Raw genomic sequence first — 6,607 nt, forward strand, 5'->3', positions numbered from 1 at the left:
ACTTACTCTTTAGAACTTGCAGCAGGTGTTGAAGTTCTTGCAGGCGAGCAGGATGACTAATTTGCGGCATGATACCGGTGTTACAGTAAACCTTTAAAAAGGAAATAACAAATAACAGCTGACAATGACGAATATTTTTCCGCAGTATAGCTTCGCACAGTTGACAAAGCCGGTCAGGGAACTCTACGTGCGGTCTCTATTAGCATTTTTCTTGTGCGTCCATATGTCACGGAATGCGAATGCATGCTGCAGTATCTCCAGCCCGAGTTTTAGTATATGATGTCCTGAGACAAAATAACGGCAGCTAGGTACATGTCCGCGGTGTCTGCCCGTCAGATTCTGCAGGGTCGCTGTGCTGCAAAACCTTCCACTAAGTTCGGGGAAGACACGAAAGAGCTTCACGATAATTCGCCATTGGCTAAAACAACAATGCAAGTATAGTGCAGGCGGTGGATACAATGTTAGCTGCTCGCCGTTAGCCTACATCGTTATTACCACGCGTGTGTGTGACATCATGCATTTGCTTGCCGTCATCTTTACCCTTTGTACGATCAGCTTCCTCTTCTATTCCTTATCTGTCCGATTTACCTCTTCCCTCTTGTCAGAAGCATGAGCTTCAGGCTGACCTCTCTGTCTTTCCAGCAGTAGAAGTGCGTTTCTCTCCTCTGGTGTATTTTTGCCTACTTATATCTTACGCTGACTTCAACTCCTCACGCGGGAGTACGTAAAGGACTACACGCGCACCCTGCAAGGGCGTTTCTCCACACGCTTGGTCGGACATAACCAAGATGGTGTACTTCGGTCTAAAATCGTAATTAAGTTGTACACGTGCGGACTTGGTGACGTCATTCCTGCCGCCGCCTTCCGTTCCGTTCAATCAGGTCTGGGCTTCCGGCAGGGTCCCACCGGAATGGAAGAACGCCACCACGGTTCTCATTCCAAAGCCCAACAAGCCCTCGGGCGTCGAGAACCTCAGACCTATATCACTGACATCGTGCGTGGGTAAGGCGGCGGAACACGCCATTCAAAACAGAATCTCCAGATTCCTCGAAACCAAGGGACTGTTACCACACACCCTCATCGGATTTAGACCCGGTCTATCAACTCAAGACACCATGATTTTAATCAAGCACCAAATCATTGATGACCCCATTAGAAACGCCAAGGCCATTCTTGGTTTGGATCTAGAGAAAGCGTTCGATAACCTCTCTCACCAATACATTGTGGACACCATTTCCGAACTCAACCTCGGAGCTAGGTTCCACTCGTACGTCAAGTCATTCTTAGATAACAGGACGGCTACGCTCCGATTTGCCGACCTCTCCACGGAGACACTCTCGCTGGGGAGCAGGGGCACCCCCCAAGGCTCGGTCATCTCCCCTATGCTTTTCAACCTTGCCATGGCGGGACTTGCTGAGAAACTAGGGCAGATCCACGGGCTCGAGCATACCATATACGCAGATGACATCACCATGTGGGTGTCCAAAGGAACCCCGGGCATGGTGCAGGACATCTTGCAAGAAGCAGTGAACGCCATAGAAGAATTTCTAATTCCCACAGGACTCAGATGCTCGCCTACCAAGTCGGAGCTGCTCGTACGCAGACCCACGCAGAAAGGCCGCAGGCCATACTCGTCAGACTTCGACTATAATCAAGAAATTATCGTACGAACCACTTCGGGACACGCCATACCGTGCGTCGACAAAATCAGAGTCCTGGGTATGATCGTAGAGACTAAAGACGTCAATGCCTCTACGGTTCAGAAGCTCATCACCAAAACCAACAACGCTATTGGGCTCATCAGAAGAATTGCCAATAGACACAGGGGCCTCAAGGAACATAACCTCATCAAACTCATACACGCGTTCGTCACCTGTCACTTCGCATACGTTGCGGCAATGCTCAATTGGACACGATCCGAAAGAGACAGACTGAATGCCCAAATCAGAAAGGTCACCAAGCAAGCCCTCGGCATTCCAACCAGCACCAGCAACGAGAAGCTGGGGCACCTGGGCATGCACAACACCCTGGAAGAAATTGCCGAAGCCCAGCAGCGCGCCCAGCTTGCTAGGCTTTCGACGACGCCTCCGGGGCGCACGATCCTAGAGAAGCTAGGCTTTGCACAAGGAGACATAGAAAAAGACTTTGCGGACCTCCCACGGGACATACGCGCCAAGATCACGGTCCGCCCTATACCCAGAAACGTACACCCCGAAAACAACAGGGGCAGACGACAAGCGAGAGGACAATTCCTTCTTAACCAAGCCTTGGCGAACCGTGAACGCTCAGCTTTTGTGGACGCGGCGGCATACACGGGAAATAAAGCTTTCGCAGTGGCGGTTGTGGACGGCCGCGGATCCACAAGATATGCAGCCACGGTAATTGCAAGGAAGCCTGAACAGGCCGAACAGGTTGCGATCGCTGTTGCGCTCACCGACGACAATCTTTCCCATATCTACAGCGACTCCATAGCCGCTATCAGGGCTTTCCAGAAGGGCACGGTCTGCGCACAGGCTCTCAAAATTGTTTCAAAGAAAGAGATTAAGAAACACTTCATATACTGGTTCCCGGCACACTTAGGACCAAAGCTCGGCGACGTCCCCAACCTTAACGAGGCGGCACACGAGGCTGCGCGCGCGCTCACTGACCGCGCGGCTTCACCCGACCACTCGGAGAATAAGGACGCGCCCACTACATACAACGAAGTCACTAAACACTACTACCTACAACGCAGACAATATAGCACGCCACACCGCACGCTCACTCGAGCTCAAGCGGTTACACTCAGAATGCTACAAACAGACACATACCCCACTCAAAACAGATTACACCATTACATGCCTGAGCTCTACGACAAGTCTTATTGCACCAATTGCAATACATCCCTTAACGTTTATCATTTACTCTGGCCGTGCTCGCAAGCTCACGTAAACTACGAACAGGACAAGCGCAAGTTTGAAGAGGCAATCCGGAGCGAAGAACTCGCTCCCCAACTCTGGGCCGTCCAGCAGGTCCACGACGCCGCCAGGATACTCAACCTCCCGGTTCCGTCGTGGGAGACGCCCACTCCATGAGAGCCCAAAGCTCTCGTGGCCTGCAGGACCTGAATAAAGTTGATTTCCTTCCTTCCTTCCTTCCTTCCGTTCCCCGCACTGTCGTCCAAGCTTTCAAAATGCGTGTCTCAGGTTTAACAGTGCCACCCGGTGGGAGCCTGGCCCTCTTCGTCAGGGCAAGTCTAATGTGTGGGAAAGCCTGCTTACGGAATATCGCTTATCGTCCGTTGGCTTTAACTAACTTTAACCTCATTTTCGGGGAAACGTGGTCGCACGAAAATAGATTTCAATTCGCAACTAACGGATTCTCTTTGACGAAGGACCTGCCAGCAGAGTACTGTTTTTTATTGGAGAGCTTTGTACGACCGTCCGAGCAACGTTTTGCACTTTTTTGGAGCTCGCTGGTGCAGCGTGCGATCGCTGTGTTGCTTTTGCGGGCCGTGCTTTTGTTGTTTCTCCTGCTCTTAGTCGCGTGCCCCGTGTGCTCATGGTTATCTCGTTTTCTCGTCGTCCCTCTTGGTGCAGAGAGGGAGGGCCTGTGGAGGACCCCGGGCCGCGGCACTTTCCCGGGAGGGGTGGGAACCCTGCAAGCAGGTAAGCGAACAGTGCATCGTGACCTTCCTTTTAGAGCAGCCAAGTTTATCTGCACGCGCTTTGCTTCACATTTACATAGCGTGCACGGAGCGGAGAAGACCTCAATTCACTGGCGCCAACCAACCGGCAGCGCGTTTGTATAAATAGCGGGTATGCCCTCACGCGGTAGTGTCGTTTACTCACTGCCAACCGTATAGTTGAAGTTTTGGGCGTATACCTGAAGAGAAGAATCTAGCTGGTGTAGTCGGTTAATATTTGCGGGTTTAAATGAGCGCACGCATTGAAAAAGAAAAAAAGAAAGATAGGAGGAAGCAGAAAAAGGACGACAAATAATAACCGCTTCTCGCAATGTAAGTTTACTAGTGGCAGACACCACTGTATCGTTTTCGGTTGCGCATTTCCGGTCGCGTTCAGCAAATTTTCGTTGCTTCTTTATCTGATTTCCGTTTCTTGTATGAATAAATTGTAGTTGCCAGTAGCGCCAGTGCGGTGCCTATCTTTCCGTGTTCGTTCGAATTGTGCGCGCTTACTTGCGAAAGAAAGAAGAAAGAAAAGAAAGAGAAAAAAAAAACGCTCCCCATTGAATTTGCGCGTTAAAGGACGCCCGGTGGTCAAAATTTAACCGCAGTCTTCTACTACGACGTGCTTCATAATCAGATCCTGGTTTGTGCACGTCTAACCAAATAATTCTTTTTTCTCGCATTTATTTATTACACGCTGAACGAAGAAGCAGCCTTCATATAAGCTTCCATGCCAGGGTCATGCCCGTTTATTGTGAAGCGGAGTGGCACTTGGCGTGATTTCGAAGTTGCCCTTGCCGGCGCAGCGTTGCGATATATATTTAACGGCTTCCCGTCGTTCCCCCCGCACGTGACCCATCTTTGGTGCGCTCGCTGTCGCGTAATGTAATGACCTAGCACCGACCGTCGCGTCGTGCACTGGCGTCCGGCTTCCCCTCTGTATTCTCGGCAAGGGCCAAACCTTGCGCTGTAGGGGGAAACCACGCGATGGATCGTCTTTTGCTATGTGTACAGTCGGGCATCCTTCCGATGAATGCCGGTTTGTATTAAAGTTGCGCGTCTTTCGTGCTTACGTTGCGCGGATGATTGTCTGACATTTGATGTTTTCATAAACTCCTCCGTTATTTCAGTGTCGAAAGAGAGTGGGCGCGCGCAGGAGGGAGGCGCTGCTTGGGATGCCTAAAGCTTGCGCGCTTTGTCATATGTTCCAACTGCGTGGTTATACTAAAACGCTTCGCGGCTTTTCTCGTCGCTGCGAACTCGATCACGCGTAAAGTGTAGTGTGCACTGGAGTTGTCCCAGGTTTTCTCGATTATAGGCGGCATCCAGTATAAGATAGCTGTTGGTGAGGTATCGAGGAAACCTTCGTAGTCCTGGTGCGTGGTTTTAGTTTAATCGACTTTCGGTCATAATGTGTATACGCAAAAGAAATGCGGTTCATTCAGTCGAACATATTGTTTAGGACGGATAAATGACCGCGTGTGCGTGCGTGTCATCACCCATGTACACACATGCAGTTCACCTTATACTTCTCGCTCACACGCACGGAACTGCCTTTTTAAAAAAAATTTTTTACAACCATAGAAAGACGCACGCACGCATGTTTGCGTTATGTATGTTGTTTTACGCTTCAAAGCTGCAGCTGAGGTATCGAGATGTGGTAGTTTAGGGTGGCAGATGCCGCAGCTGCTCAGCCATTGAGGCGGGAACATCACAGCCCCTTGCGCACGCGCATTGTAGTAGAAGACAAGGGACCAGTGTTTAGTTTTTTCTTTCTCTTTTTTTTTTCCACAGATCCTGTTTTGGGAAAAGCGGAATTTGCGCAATTGACTTGGCTCCGTTTCCTTCCTTCTTCGTTTGCCTTTTTCACGCTCTGCCAGCCCGATCGCTCGCTCGGCGATACGTTCCTATATTTCTAAAAGCTCCGATACAAAGCTTCTCTGCTGTGGAATAATAAAAAGAGAGTAAAAAAAAAAAGAACCTTTGTATTCGCCCCACCTGTTCTCAATCGCTTCGCGGGTAGTTTCGAGGTTAAAGCAGCCGTGGCTGTCTTTTATTTTGTTCTCAGTGCCATACAGGTCTCCTGGAGCGTAGTCTTTATAATGAAGCTGTCCATGTCTGCTGCCAAATTTTCCCTTTCTTTCTTTCTTTCTTTCTTTCTTTCTTTCTTTCTTTCTTTCTTTCTTTCTTTCTTTCTTTCTTTCTTTCTTTTGCTTTTTTCCTCTTAGCGTTTTACTTGAGCTGCCAAAATTTGACTTACCGGTGGTTGAACCGTGTCGTATGTCGCGAATGAAATTGCGTGTCTTTGACTGTCTTGCGAAGAACGAGTTTACTTTCCGAAAACGCCGAGTTGAGATTTGCGGTAGCAATGAAATTTCTTTAAAGGAACTCGCGTTGTGCACCTGCTCTCGCGCTTGTAGGCGGTCGACTTCCGCGCTGTGCATTCAGTCGGTCTCGATTCCGCGCTCGCCGCGATGGATCTGTGGTCATGGCGGCCTGCGTTGCAAATCAATCGACGCTGTTGTGCTTATAGCTAAGCGCGACAGAAGATAACGCGACACCGTACTAGACTTGTTACGGTTAACCACCGTGCCATTACGTACATCACCGTCTTTTGTGTTCGCCTGTACTGCGAGCGTATACAGGTGACAGCATAGGACAATCGTCAGTCACGTACGTTCGAAGCGGTTTATGGCTTCGCCTATTGGCCCAACAGTTTTACGGGTGTACTATATATATACATATATATGAAATGATAAACTGAAGCGACGCCACACATTGTCTGAGATACACCAAATATTTTTGTCGAAAAAATTCCTTCGCGTTGATGCACACAACGAAGGAAAGAAGGTGCAAAGGAATTGCACGAGAATGTTAACTTTCGACTTTGATGTGGAAGACGTTTCCAAGACGTCTCCGTTTCCTTTTATTCTTCTCTTG

At 49.4% G+C, this 6,607-nt stretch overlaps 1 long non-coding RNA gene across 1 annotated transcript in view; it reads left to right on the top strand.

The window, feature by feature from the left end:
• Window positions 1–6,390, top strand: part of LOC140218957 (uncharacterized) — a 137,378-nt gene extending 130,988 nt beyond the window's left edge. The window contains exons 4-5 of the long non-coding RNA XR_011895141.1: window positions 3,579–3,647; window positions 5,462–6,390. This is a non-coding gene — a long non-coding RNA (uncharacterized lncRNA). The remainder of the gene's footprint in view (window positions 1–3,578; window positions 3,648–5,461) is intronic.
• Window positions 6,391–6,607: the final 217 nt, after the last annotated feature.

Source organism: Dermacentor andersoni, chromosome 6 (genome assembly GCF_023375885.2).
Source record: "Dermacentor andersoni chromosome 6, qqDerAnde1_hic_scaffold, whole genome shotgun sequence".
Classification (NCBI taxonomy): domain Eukaryota; kingdom Metazoa; phylum Arthropoda; class Arachnida; order Ixodida; family Ixodidae; genus Dermacentor; species Dermacentor andersoni.